A 15,087-nucleotide genomic window follows, 5' to 3' on the forward strand; every position below is an offset into this window, starting at 1 on the left:
GGGGCTGTATAGTGCCTGAGGATGGGGCTCCCATAAGCCTCTGAGTGATCAGGTCCTGGGACCTGTGGTCACTGTGTTGAAAAGTCCCAGGAAGTGTCAGCACATCAAGAGTGCCCGTGCTCCACCTGCTTGCTTATTCCCACACCCGCCCCAGATCCCTGGCAACCACTCATCTCTCTACCGTCTTGATACTTTTGCCTTTTCCAAAATGTCATATAGTTGGAATCACACACTATGTGATCTTTTCAGGCTGTCGTCTTCCACTTGGTAATTGTGTTGAAGTTCTCCACGTTGTTTTTGGCAAGTTGAAAGCTCAAGCTCATTTCATTTTATGGCTAAATAATATTCCATTAAACATATTATCATAGTTTTTCTATTCATCTACTGAAGGGTATTTGGTTGCTTTACTCTCTTCTCTCTCTCTCTCTCTCTCTCTCTCTCTCTCTCTCTCTCTATATATATATATATATATATATAATTTTTTTTGGGTTTTGGGCCACACCCGATGACGCTCAGGGGTTACTCCTGGCTATATGCTCATAAATCACTCCTGGCTTGGGGGACAATATGGGACGCCAGGGGATCGAACTGCAGTCCGTAAACTTAGGCTGATGCACGTAAGGCTGACGTCTTATGCCCTGCGCCAACACTCCAGCCCCTCATTACTTTATATTTTTTTAAGTAGTAGTTGCTCTGTGTGTGTGTGTGTGTGTGTGTGTGTGTGTGTGTGTGTGTGTGTGTGTGTGAGGACACCAGGGTCATGATCAGTGGTGCTGGTGAAGGGAGGCAGGGTGATATGAGGAGATGGGATAGAACCCAGGGCCTTATACATGCCAGGCTTATGTCTAACCACTAAACTACATTTCCAGTCCCTGTTTTTTTTTTCCATTAAAAATAATAGTTATAGGGGGCCGGAGTGATAGCACAGCATGCTGCTGACCTGGGACTGACCTGGGTTAGATCCCCGGCATCCCATATGGTTCCCTGAACCTACCAGGAGTGATTTCTGAGCACAGAGCCAGGAGTAACCCCTGAGTGCAGTCAGATGTGGTCCCAAAATCAACAACAACAACAACAACAAAATAGTAATAAGGCAGGGGCTAGAGCAATAGAACAGCAGGTAGAGTGTTTACCTTGCATGTGGCTGGACCCAGTCAGGTTTGATACCAGACTCTACATATGGTTCCCTGAGCCTGCCAGGAATAATCCCCAAGCATTGCTGAGTGTGGTCCAAAAACAAAAACTGAAAAATAATAATTTACAACTATAATGGGCCCTGAGAGAGCTCAGTGGGCTGAAGACTTATTTTACACATGCGTGTGGGTGCCGGTTCAATCCCTGGTGCCAAGCAGCCTCGAGTAACCACTGAAGCAAACTCAACAAAGAGTAGACCACAGGCATACCAAATCAAAACAAATAAATAAAAGATTCTGTAAATCCTGACAGTAACCAGAATGCCCCCAGCACAGGGCCAGTGTGAGATGGTCTGACTCGAGAGCAGATTCCCAGCAGCTCCCCAAGAAGAGCTGTGTCAGCGTGTCGTTGAGAACATGGAGCAGCTGAAATAAATGCCCACGCTGCCGGGAGCGGGGTGCAAATGAGCACAACCACTCCGAAAGAATGTTTGGCAGAATCCACTCCAGTTAAACATATTCATCGTCCGTGACCCAGAAACTACAAACCTGGGTACAGAGTCAAGAGAAATAACTTCTAAGTTTTCCAAAAGATGCGTGAGAAAGTTCAGAGCAGCACCATCTATGCATCTAAGTTTCTATCCACAGTAGAAGACATGGGCTGGGGAAGGGGCACAAGGGCTGGAACACAGACCCTTCCACGGTACTGTATGTGGTCCCCCAGAACTTCTGGGATTGACCCCTAGAGCAAATCCCCCTAGAGCACTGAGCCAAGAGTTCTCCCTGAGCACCAGCAAGTGTGCTTCCAAACAAAACAAAAACAACAGAATGAAGTGTGAAATATTCACTCAGTGGAATACCAGGCAGATGTAACAGAATGAAATCAAACAATCCACAGTTAGATGGCTAAATCCCACAGAAAGATGACGAGCAAAAGAGGCTAGGCACAAGAGATATCCTGCATAATTCTATTTGTATGAAGGTTCTCAACAGGAAAACTCAGCTAAGGGGCCTGAGCTGTGGTGCAGTGGTAGGACATTTGCCTTGCATGCAACTGACCTAGGACAGACCGAGGTTCGATCCCCCAGCGTCCCATATGGTCCCCCAAGCCAGGAGCGATTTCTGAGTGCATAGCCAGGAGTAAACCCTGAATGTCATCGGGTGTCACCAAAAGCCCTTCTCCAAATTAAACCCCAAAAACTCAGCTATGGCTTTAAAAGTCAAGAGTACTGACCTAGGTTCAACTCCAGGGGTGCAGGGAGGGCAATTAAAAGAGAAAAGACATGGCAGAATCACCAAAGACCATTGAAAATAGATTTTTTGATCTCAATGGTGTTACCAGGATTTGTGAGTGTATTTGTGTATACATAGATACATAAGCCATAAGTATACCCATGTACTTTATATGAAACACATGAGAGATACACAAATATATACAATATAAGTTATGCCATATGTTTAAGATCTGTGCATCCCAAAACATATCACATCTTGGACCAGAGCGATAGCACAGCGCTAAGACATTTGCCTTGTATATGGCCAACACAAGACGAACCCGGTTTGAATCCCGGCATCCCATATGGTCTGATCCTGCCAGGAGTGATTTCTGAGTGCAGAACCAGAAGTAACTCCTGAGTGGTGCTGTGTGTGACCCCAAAACCAAAACAAACAAACAAAAATAACATCACACCTGAGTACAAAAAAATTTGAAATATGGGGCCGGAGAGATAGCATGGAGGTAAGGTGTTTGCCTTGCATGCAGAAGGTCAGTGGTTCAAATCCCGGCATCCCATATGGTCCCCTGAGCCTGCCGGCAGCGATTTCTGAGCGTAGAGCCAGAAGGAACCCCTGAGTGCCTCCGGGTGTGACCCAAAAACCAAAACCAAAACCAAACAAAAAAAAGTGAAATATGGGCCCGGTGAGATAGCACAGCGGCGTTTGCCTTGCAAGCAGCCGACCCAGGACCAAAGGTGGTTGGTTCGAATCTCGGTGTCCCATATGGTCCCCCGTGCCTGCCAGGAGCTATTTCTGAGCAGACAGCCAGGAGTAACCCCTGAGCACTGCCGGGTGTGGCCCAAAAACCAAAAAAAAAAGAAAAAAAAAGTGAAATATAATACTTGGAGTAAGAAACTCAGACGAGGGTGCTAGCAAGACAGTCCTAGATGAACAGGATTAATATGATCCCACTTGGGCAACTCCATCATCATCTACATACCTCACTCACCTAAGATAGGTAGATGGGTAGACAACCCATTTAAGGAAATGCTAAACTCCAGGTGTGTGGTTCTTGAAATATCATAGTATTTCATCCACATGAGTCTTTCTTTTTTGGGGGGGTGGGGGTGGGGGCATACCTGACAGTGCTCAGAACTTACTACTGGATCTTTGCTTAGGGATCATTCCTGGTGGGATGGGGACAAATGGGGCGAGGGCGAGGAGACACAGGTCAGTAATATGCAAGGCAAGTGCCCTACCTGCTGTACTGTTGCTCTGACCCAGTCATTCTTTCGGTCAGTTAAGACTCATAAAGTAGACTGTCTATTCCATTTATTAATACACGGCACTCATGATCCCTCATTGTGTGCCTGTGTGTCAAAAAACAAACAAACAAACAAACAAAATAAAGAATAAAAAAGGAAAAGAAAAAGAAAAGAATGAGCACTCTATCTGCCAGGGCATGAAGGTGGAGTGCCACAATATTCACCCTCACAGCGGCAGTTGGGGCCTTATCTAGCTGGATAGGGTTCTGGTGAGCAGGTGTGGCTTTCTAGTTTCTCTGGTCTGGGAGGAGGACCCCGGCAGCCCCCTTCTCAAGCCCTGTCGCCCACTCTCTCAGAGATGCGGGCAGCCCCAGTGGGTAGTGTATTAATAACTGGAGGGAGAAGGTCACCGCACGGTACCCACTGTCCTTGCCTCGGTGCCGATGAAACGCACCGAGGCGGGGGAGCAGCTTTCCAGTGCGGAGCACGTGTGAGCTATTTCTGACTCCCGCATCTGCTGCGGGAGCCTGAGCCAGCCCCAGGGAGAGTGGTGCAGGGGCCGCCCCTCCACACTCACCCCAGGCCTGGCACTGTCCAGCTGAGAATACTCTCCCAGCTGTCCAGGCCTCGGCACAGGGGAAAATGGGGACTATACCCCCAGCCTTGTTCTCAAGGCTCAGCGTCCCACTCTCTGTCCCCAGTAGCTGGGTCTTCACCCAGTCCTGGGTTTTGCATGGCCAGTAGCTCACACCTTCACAGACACTCAGAGAGGGATCCTGGGCAGCATCCAGGGGGTGGACCTTCCACAATCAACAGTGACAAGCAGGGTTTTCCAGTGACCTCCTTCTTCTAGTGGTCCCTAGGAGCAGCCGTTGGCAGCCAGAACCTCAGAACCCAACCAGCACAAGGGCGCTGGATTCCACAGGAGTGTCCTGCTGATCCATGTGTCTGCTTCCTGACATCAGGCATGTTGGTAGGAAATGGACCCAGCAGGGGCCATGCAGACCTGAAGCCTTGGGAGAATACCGCTGTCCACCACTAGGTCTGGGGTCGGGCCGGGCCTGAGTGAGCCCGGTAGGGGGTCCCCACTACCTGATGTTATTCCTGTCCCCACCCCCCACACACACACACCCCCCACACACACCCACACCCCCCACACACACCCCAGACCTGCGCCTTGAACTACCTGATGTTATTCCTGTCCCCACCACACACACACACACACACACACACACACACACACACACACACACACACACCACACACACACTCCAAAGACACACACACACACACACACACACACCAGACCTGCGCCTTGAATGTGGGGCCTTGAATGTGGGTCACTGTAAACCAGGCCAGCAGAGGAAGGGACAGAGTGAGGCCTGGGGGAGGGGACATGGAAGCAGAGTGTGGGGGAGTTGAGAAGCAAAGGCAGAGTTGGGGAAGGGTGATTAAGAGGAAGGTCTGGGGGAGGTACCTAAACAAGGGGGACCTCTAGAGTAGACTGGAATGAGAAGGTCTGCCTTGATAAACATGGTACAAAGGCAACACCACGAAGTCCCATAGGGCTCTGGGGGTAATCAGAGAGTGGGGAGGTAGTCATGTTGCGTCCCCAACATCCTGGGCTTTCCAGAGTTCTTGCTGACTCCTCAGCTATTAAAATTCTTTCCATCTCTGTGAGGATCTTCCTGGACCCTTCAGAGTAAAACAGCCAAGAGGCTGGAGATTCCTTCTCTCCAGGGAGAGCCTTAAACAAGACACTGGTGGACACTATTGGGAAATGAGCCTATCCTTCTGTGTATTCCCAGCTGATCTCCCATGAGCTAAGCTGAAGTGTGAGGAGGCAGGGGAATGGGGTTTGGAGCTCAGGGGGTGCTGGCACCTCCCTCTCTTGAGCTCTAGCTACACACAGGATCTGGGCCCGACTCAGCCTTCAGCATCAGCTTCTCTCTCCTCTGGGGGCCTAGCTTGGCCAGGCAAGCCTGTGGCGAGGCAGTGGCTTGGGAGATGGCTCAATGGGCTGCATAGACTGCATGCAGAAGGCCTGGGCTCCCTCCGCTGCACCCTGGGTCCCCTGAGTAATGTTGGACGAGACCTCTGAGAGCCTCCCAGCACTGCCCACTGTGGCTCCATGAAAACAAAACAAACAGAAAAATGTTCCCAGGACCCTGGGCATGATGGGACCACTTTTCACTCTATTTTGATCTTTCAGCTAAAAACTAAACACAAAATATTCCTAGCTTAGTTAGGTCTTTATACTTAGTTCCCCTCCCCTCCCCCCCTCCATATCAGAACTTTAACCCATCAGGGCCTCACACATATAAGGCAAGTACTTTACTGATGAGCTACATCCCCATTCTTCAACCCTTCACCCCTCATTTCCAAAAGGCACGGCAGCCCCTCAGCAGGGAGATACTCTCTCGGATCTCAGGTAAGACAGGGCAATGGTCAGAGTTGGGGCCCACACCCATATAAGGTTCTGACTCTGGCTCTGCAGCTGCTCTCTCTGTGCTGCATTACCTCACCCGGGAGGGACAGGTAATGCCTTCAACAGAGGTCAAGTTCTAGCTCAGGCCCCTCAGGACAAAGGGCATCCCCTCTGCCTGCCCCCTTTGCTGAGGCATCTAAACTGGGCTCTCTGAAGAGGCACTGAGTGAGGCTTAATATGAAAGTCTACACTACTCATGTTTTTGGGTGGCTAAGAGTGATGAGGGCTGTTTGCAGATACCACAAACAGATGTGAAAGAGTTGGTACCCCATAGAGCCGCCATGCACCCCACTGAAGACCAGGGCTCTGTGGTCACTCTGTGAGATGCTCACTGCAGCCTTGGGATGGGAATGGGGGATGGGATGGGGCAGGTTTCACCCTCCACCAGTCAGTACTAAAACTAGTTAAGTATGGGCCAGGTGGCAGTCAGAAATAAGACACAAAACTAGGTCAAGGGTTAAGGCGAGAGTTTCTTTCCTGGGGACTCTGATAGGAAGCTAAGCAAAAGATACGGGCACCACTGTGCCCACTCCAGGGGCTGGCGGGGCATCTAGGGGAGATGCAGGCTGAGTTGTGTCTGAAGTGGCTGCTTGGGGTCTAACTTTGAGGTGGGAGAGGAGATGGCGGGGCTCCCCAGCTCACTCCATGCCAGGCACCAGCTGGGCCTCCAGAAACATCAACTTGGAGGGGAAGCAGAAGCTAAACAGAGCTCCCAAGGCCAGGCCGGAGTCTGGTCAGGGGCAAGCATGCACTATGGGGAGAAGAGGGCATAGGAATGACCCAGGTGGCCCGATGAGACCCCACTGTGCTCTAAGAGTCTTGCCCTTCGGCTGAGCTCAAGTGAGGTTATGAGGGCACAGGAGGAGGTTCAGGAATGTGCAGTGCACTGCTCTGGGTTCTGGGCCCTGGAGGTATCTGCAGCTGGGTTTCTGAACAACTGGAGAAATTTGGAGGCAGAAGCAGAAAGTTTCATGAGAAAGAAGCCAGATTGTTCTGAAGGGTCCAGGCAGCCTTCCTGCACACTTCCAGGTCTATCTTTGTCATTTACTCAGCCCAACTTGACAAATGACTCCTAGAAGCCCCAGGGCTGTGGCCCCATGTAGGCAGGGACCAGTCTCTCTGCTTCTGTTCTATAGACAGCTCAGGAGAATTGGCACTGGCCTGCAGAGACCAGTTGGCTCCTGGAAGGCCCGGGGCATGCCTGTAGGAAAGTGCATGGTCTGCTCTGCTCTAGAACCGTTTAGGATGCCCCAGATTCTTTCCATTCAAAACACCTTGTGCAGGTGAGTGGAGGCTACAAGAGAGAGAGAGAGGTAGAGGAGGCCCAGGGCCACTTTGACCTGATGCAGGACATCAGGCAAGCTGCTCAGGTAGGGCTCAGTGGCAGCCAGTGACTCCTTCTGGGTAGAACCCCTCTAGAGGTTGAACCCCAGAGCCAGTTCAAACCTCTCTGAGTCTCTTCCCAACAGGAAGTACGCCCAATGTTGGTCCACCAAACCCTGGTCCACTAAACCCTGATTTCTCCTTTCACCAGTGCCCTTCTCACTCTTCCCAGGTTCTCGAAGCTTAGAGCCAGTTCAGCCCCAATCCCAGGTCTTTTCACCCAGTCCTGCCACTCAATTGGTCATTTCTCCTCACTCAATTTCAGCTCTAGGGCCACCTCCTTTAGGCAGCGCTCCTTGACTTCCCATACTAGGTCTGGACCCTGACAGCACCACCTGTCACTGAGGTGAGTGGCATTTCCTCTGAGAGGTGAAGTCCCAGACCCTCCCCTCCCCACAAGATTCTGGACCCCCAATTCAGGAATGAGAGAGTGTCTGACACCTGCTCAGCACCTGTCTGGGAATATTAATGAATATTTGCTGAATGAATGGCTACAAGAAACAGGGAAGGAGATTGGGGAGGTGGGCACACATGTGTCTGGTATCTGTGTCCACCCACCTACTGGCCAGCAGCAGGCCCATAGGACCTACAGTTATGTCAAACTGGCCCTTCATATAACTTGGTGCCTGGTAGGCAGTGTGGCTGGCCCACAGGTGCCTGCCTTTGACCTGCCATTCCTGGAAGGACTGCACACGAACGGCTGGTCCTCCAGGAAATCTCTGCCACCCAGAGGTGGCAGGTCGCAGAAGGTGAGGTCTCCCACACCTCTGGCTGTTGCTGTGACATAAAGCTCAGACAATCCCCAGCAGGGTCGGGTGGAGCCGAAACAGACCGAGAAACCACCTCTTCTCCCCACCATGTGGACCGAGAAACTAAGACCCAGATAAGGGTATAAGGGGGTCAACCCACTAATGCCTCATTGCCCCTGAACCCAAATCACAGATCCTGGTACCCTCTTTGCTCTTTCACCTGCTACCCATACGACCTCAGGTCGGATTGATTACAGCATCACAGGGCTCTTCCAGTCCACTGGCCTTGGATGATCACCCTGACTTCCCACCCAAGAACAGGCGAGTCTAGCCAGGAGCCCCTCCCCAGGAACAGGTGGTCTCCTCAGAGACTGGGCCTTCCTCCATGCCCTGTAGCCCTGAAAACCAAGCCCAAACTGGTAAGTGACCTGACACACAGCCAGGCCCCTCGGTGGGTGGGTGGGCACTTGAACTTGGGCCTCATTCAGCGCAGCCTGCAGTCCAAGCCTCCCACTCCCAAAGTAGACCTGGCAGAGTTGCAGAGAAACTGGGGCCTGGCGGCAGCAGCCAAGGAAAGAAAGAGGCAGGCAGGCAGCTGGGGGTGGTGGGAAGGGCCGTTTCTCCCCCACCCCTCCGTCTTAGCAAACCCCAATTCCCGTTTCCAAGCTGCGCTCCAGAGTCCTTGGCTGCTGCGTCACAGCGCAGAGTCAGCCTGCAGTGGGCAGATGGAAAGGCTTCCCGCCTCGAGTGGGGACTGGGGGGATGGAGTCAGGCAGAGGGTCTGCAGATGAAAAGGAGGGTCCCTGATCCAGCACACTCCTAGAGGGAAGCACCTCCCAGTTCACCTATGAAAAAGCAGCTGGTATCACTCAAGAACCAAAGCTCAAGCCCCTGACACAAAAGACAGACACCAGGTAGCCCAAAGAAGGGACAGTCTAGAGAAAAGAAGCTTCCAGCTCTCACTCCAGCCGCCTAGACTCACAGTGCCCCAAGGAATGAGGAATGAGCTCTTTGCACCCCCAACCTCAGCATTCAGAGCTCAGAGCTGCTCCCTGCGCAGTCATGAACACCTCCCTCCTCCGGGTGTGGTTCCCAGCTCCAGGCTGTGGCACCGCGTGCCTGTGCAGTAAACAGCAGGTGCTCACTAAGCAGACCTGGACTCTATTTATACACTGGGTCACCTGCCCCATTACTCCAATCAATGCAGAGTCCACCCACCTTCTGGGCGATCTGCACATGAACCCTGAGTACCAAAGGACACGCTGCCCCTTTAGGAGACGTTCTCCAGAACCAGGACCAACCTCTGTCCTGCCAGTCACGGTCACTCCTCATCCTTTGTGGGACTCAAAGTCAGCCTGACATGTGTGGCTCCCAGGATGGAATGTTTGCTCAGAGCATGGAGGTGGGAGGCAGCCTCCTCCTGACCCCCAGCTGCCAGGTAAGTTTCTTGGGGGAGCACTGGAGGATCCTCACAGCAGGTCCTGAGCTCTGTCCCATGAGTGTGTTTAGGTGTTGCCAGGCGGGAGCTGGATCAGTGAGGTGGGTCTGTTGTCCTGCCCCCTCCAGACCCTTTCCCTTGGCTTCTGTTGAGCAGAATCTCTAGACCATGGGGCCAAGAGAGCAGGGACTTGGGCACAACACAGTGGCAGAGCATCTGTCTTCAGCTGTGAGGCCTCCAGCTCCATTGAGGCACTAGCCCACATGCCAAGAGGGACTCCTGGTGGCACGGCAGTGGAGGATCCCCAGCCACAATCAAGTGTGCTGCCGTCTCTCACATACCATAAACAAGTCTATTTGAGGAGCACCCCTAAAAGAATGCAGTCTCAGCAGGTAGCACAAACAAGTGTGTGAGCATTGCAACCAAAAACACAACCCCTGGCTATTGAAACGTCAACAGCCGGGGGGGGGGGGAGAGGGGGGAGAGAAAGGGGGAGAGACAGAGACAGAGAGAGAGGGGGAGAGAGAGACAGAGAAAGAGACAGAGAGAGACAGAGAGAGACAGACAGATAAGACAGAGAGAGAGAGAGACAGAGAGAGAGTTACACAATTTACTAAAACTCTGTGGCTTGCTCTCCTTATTTGCCAGAAGAGGACAATGACGCTAGTGTGAGGCGGGACTTGGGGAGATGCTGGCCCAAGGTGCTTAGAACTGGGGTTGGTGCCTGGGAATGGGGCATCAGCCAACGGCCCGTCATCCTCATCCTCATCAGCTGTAGCTGCAGCAGCAACAATCCCCAAGCCTGGTTTTGCAACCAGCCCTGCTGAAGGGAGTAGCGAAATTCTCCAAACAAAATTTGCTTCCATTCATTTTGGGTTTTTGAAAAGGCCACGTCAGACAGCACAGCTCGGTGGGGAGGAGGTGGCATTGCGAAACCCAGCACAGAGGGCTTGGAGCTGGGTGCCTCAGCTCAGGAAATGAGGTGTGTGTGGGGGGGCAGAGAGGCCCCTTACATGCTGCCTGCCAACCCTGGGACCCAGTGCCATGGGGCTCCTGGTCTGGGGACCCGCCCCCACCTCTGCATGACCTTGAGCCTCAGTGTTCTCACCTATCTAGTGGGCACATCTCTGCTCATTCCTCCCCATATAGTGGGTGGCAGGATATGAAGAGCGTGTATCCTACAAACTCTGGAGAGCTATGAATACCTCAAAGGCTCTGGGCTGGCTTGGGACAATCACGAGGAGAAAAAGTGCAGAGGCCATAGGAGCAGCAAAGGCGGCCCCCACTGACCACAAGAAGCTTGTCCTGTGAGTCTGGAAGGGCCCCTCAAGTGTGTGATGAGATGAAGATAGGGGAGGACCTGGCCCCAACACACAGCATGCCTCTCCTCTAAAGGCTCCAGAAGGGCTCTGCATAAAGGGGGGATCTCTCTCCCTCCTGCACTCCCATCAACCTAAGGGCCATCTGAGAGAAGAAACTGCTCACTGGTGCCCAGGGGACCCAACAGCATGAGGATGTGTTCCCCTCCAGCGCCCCCAGAACCAAATAAGCCCCATGAGCCAGGATAGTCGCCCAGAAATGAGGGGCCAGAGGTCCCCACTAGGGGCATGAATACACGGAGAAGGGGACAATCACCAGGTCTGAGCCTTCTCTTCGCAGGGTGACCCAAGGGGACTTGCCCCAGCTCAGTGCACACAGCAAAGTAGCAAGGGACTAGCTGACTGTCTGGACATCAACCACCTGCAGGCCTGAACCCATGACCTGCCCTCTGATGGCCCAGGGAAATGGCGACACTCCCTGGAGGGTCCTGTGATCTCCATCCACTGTCTCAGCTTACTTGGCTGCCCCTGTGCCTTGACCCATGTAGTGCCCTCGGCCACCACTATACTTCCTTTCTCCCATTCTCTGTCTGTCCCATCTGCTAAAACCCACCACAGACCCCAGGCCAACCTTCCTGCAAGTCTACAACAGTGTCCTCAGCCTCCAGTTCAGCTTGGGGAGGGGATATAGGATGACCAGTCCTCAGGGCTTGACTCTGTATCCCCATGCCTGGCACAGGGGACGTGCTGAACAGGCCATTGGAAGCTCTGGAGGCCCTGAGAATGGAGGCATGAGCAAGTCAGTGGCCCAGGAAAAGAAAAAGAGAGGTGATCTAATAAACCAGGGTACAGGAGCAAAGGAATTGACTTGAGAATGGAAGGACTCACAGGCCATCACAGTCATGCCCCAAAGAATAGGCACCTATCCAATCCCAGTCCTATCTCTGCTCAAAGATCTCACAGGGGATCCCATAGACACCAGGAAGAAAAGGGTTAACAGGCACCCAAAGGAACCCAGACTTCAGGGAAAGCCGGCTCTGAAAGTGACACCTAAACTGAGGCACTGAGGAAGTTAGGCAGGTCTGTAGGCAGTGGAGGAGAAAGGGAAGTTCAAGCAGAAGTGACAGGTGCAAAGGTACTGAGGCAGGAGAGACCCAGGAACATGGCCAGCCCTGGGCATAAAAGAGGCCACAGGGACTGGGATCAAGGGTGTGTGAGTGTGTGTGGACATGCAAGATGTGGCTGTGGGAAACCAGGCTTTGTCCTAGGAGCCAGGCATTGAGCACCTACTGTGTGCTTGTAGAGAGAGACTGGCAGCCCACAATCAAATGCCTACATGGAAGTGCGCAGAGGCACTGTAGTCAGATCCTGCCACCTTCGAATGAATGAATCTCTTGGTTGCAGATGTATTGGAGGGCTGAGGCCACCTGCTTCTGGTCACACCAAGTGCCCAGCCTGATTCGTCAGTGTCCCTGTCCCCTGGAAGCAACTATGAAGTCAGTGGCCCATAAACCACAAGAGAGCCGAAGGAGATACCAGTGAGTCCCACCCGCAATAGCCAGTACGTCACCGAGTCTCCTGAAGACTCCAAAGTACCGAGTCTGTAGCGTCATATCCAGGGGGTGTATGGCCTCCCTTCAGAAACCCCAGCTCGGAGGCCTGGCAGCCTGCGTTCTGGGCGCTGCCCGCAAATCTGCGACTCCATCTCAAGCGGGGCCCAAAAGGCCCTAAGCTCTGGCCCTAGTCCTCTTCAGCCTGTGCTCCATCCCCAGGGCCCAGCACTGAACGGCTCCTCTGAAACAGGGGCTCCTTAAGGCGGACACAGCAGTGCTCCCCCTGTCCCAGAGCCCAGCACAGGTCTAACCTGGCCACTGCTGAACGAATGTGGGAAGAGGCCACAGCCCCATCTCAGCTGCTCCTTGGCACGTTCCCAGAGGCTGAGCCATGTCTCTCAGCTCCCAGGAGGACAGGGGGTTCTGGTGTCCCTGCTTGGGTGCCCCCCACCCCTTTCCCCCGCGCGCACACACGCACACACGCCTGCCCACGTGCACAGCTCCAGCCTTCAGCAGCGGTGGCTGCCAGGTGTCTGTCACCCAACAGCTGGCTCGGCGGCCCCACCCAGCCCTGCTGTCCGTGGGGAGCCTGGCCCAGCTTCTGGGGCTCATGGGCCCCACAGTGGGGCAGAAACAGGGCGACTCCGGAAACGATCCAGGCACAGCCTGATCCCACCGTCCCCAGGCCATCTGAGCGCCAGGCCGAGAGAGAGAGGGGCAGCCAGGGCCACGGGGTGGGGGGGCTGCGAGGGGCCCGGGGGGGGGGACTGCACCCCTCTCGAGCTCCCTGTCATTCCCACCCTCAGGAGAGGGAGGGGGAGGGGGAGGGAGGGCTGCAGGAACCCGCTCCCCATGGGCGCTGCCCTCCGGTGGACTTCCCGTCCACCACCACCCCCGCCACTGGCCTTCCCCGGACACGGAACCCCCTGCCCGTGGGTGCTTCTCGCCCCCCACATCAGCAGTGGAAGCATGCGGGGGGCGGCAGGGAGGGCGGGAGGAAGCAGGGGAGACGGTGCGGCGCTGCGCGGGGGGACGGGGGAGCCGGGCTGGAGCAACGCGCGGTGCCAGCCTGGAGCGGGCGAGGGGAGCGGGCGCGGGGCGGCGGGCGGTGGGCGCGGCGGGGGGACGGGAGCGAGGGGCTGGCCGAGGGGCCGGAGCCGCCGTCGGCAGCCCGCGGGCTGGCACATCCGCACCGGCCAGCCTCCCCCGCCACCTGGTGCACCTGCCGCGGCCGCTGCCAGGCGAACCCGCTCTGCGCACGTGGGGGCCCCCCGGAGCCATGTGAGCGTGCGCTCGGTCCCCCAGCCCAGGTGCCCGGGCGGGCGGGCGGGCGGCGGGGCCCCTCCGGGGATGCACCCGGGAGACAGAAAGGGGGTGCCGTGCCGGGCTGGCGGGTCGCCCCCGGCCCCCTCCCCAGAGGCCAGATCCGCACCCGGCTCCGGCGGGGCGAGCGCGCTGGGCAGCGGGGTGCATGGAGGAATGCCGGCCACTGCCCCCTCCTCCTTTCTCCTCGCTCCGGTGGGCAGCGCACGCAGGGCTGTGCCGGGACCCCGGACACCTTGGGGGTGGCGCTGGAGGCGGCGGGGTCGTCCCGGCGCCGACAGCCCAACGTGGGAACCGGGCTGGCCAGGAAGAATGGGGTTCGAGCCCAGCCCCGGACTGGGGGGCCAGTCCCCACGGCGTCCTCGCCCACCCCCGACCCCGTCTCCCAGCTCGGGGCCCGCGGAGATCGCCCTGGGTCGGGAGGCTCGCCCGCACCCAGAAAAGGGGCTTCCCACCGCAAGGCCAGCACCGCCCCCCGGCTTGGGGCTGGGGGTCTGCCGGGGCAGGGGATGGGGGGCAGCAGCCGCGTGCCGCCCCCGCGCCTCACCTGCGCCCGGCGCTCCTCCGGCCCCTCGCTGCGCCGCCGCCTCCGCGCTTAGGCCCCGGCCCCGGCCCCGGCCCGCGGGCGCCCCATGCTCTCCTCCGGCCGGCGCGGCGCCCCAGATGCGGCTGCGGGAGGAGGAGCCGCGCGCCCCGGTTCCCCGGGAGCGGGGAGGGGGCGGGGGCGGGGAGAGCGCGGGGGAGGGGGCCCGGCTGAGCCCAAAACCAGGCGCGGATCCGGCGCCGGTCCGTGGGGGTGGGGGCACCCGAGCCCGGCCCACCCCACCGGCCACCCACGCCCCGCGGCCCGCCGTGACGCGCGCTCCGCCGAAGGGCGCTTGGAGATCCGCGATCGGCCGCCCAGAGAGAGCAGGCTCCTGGCACAAGGTCACACAGCCCAGGGCTGGGGGCTCGGGGGGGGGCGCCCCTCTCCGGCCGCGGAGTGTGACCCCGGAGAGGAGGGGACCGAGACCCACCCAGGCCGAGATCGGACCGGGCTGTGTGGGGTGGGGTGCGGGTGATCAGCACTCAAAACTGGAGGCCACGGGTTCCGAACCTGAATCCCTGCCTCTGGGGAGCGTGTGCCCCCCAGGCGGCCCGTTTACTGCGGCGCCCTCTCCCCTATGCCTGGTGGCAGGCAGCGCGGGGGTTAAAGACGATCCCGGTGTGCGATGGACTCGA

General features: G+C 56.2%; 1 protein-coding gene across 2 annotated transcripts in view; it reads right to left on the reverse strand.

Moving 5' to 3' along the window:
- The window catches only part of DLGAP4 (DLG associated protein 4), a 225,283-nt gene extending 210,808 nt beyond the window's left edge, over positions 1–14,475 (reverse strand). For both annotated transcript variants that reach the window (XM_049779145.1, XM_049779147.1), the window contains exon 1: positions 14,414–14,475. The gene's annotated coding sequence lies outside the window, so the exon portion shown is untranslated. The remainder of the gene's footprint in view (positions 1–14,413) is intronic.
- Positions 14,476–15,087: the final 612 nt, after the last annotated feature.

This window comes from Suncus etruscus, chromosome 9 (assembly GCF_024139225.1).
Source record: "Suncus etruscus isolate mSunEtr1 chromosome 9, mSunEtr1.pri.cur, whole genome shotgun sequence".
NCBI lineage: Eukaryota > Metazoa > Chordata > Mammalia > Eulipotyphla > Soricidae > Suncus > Suncus etruscus.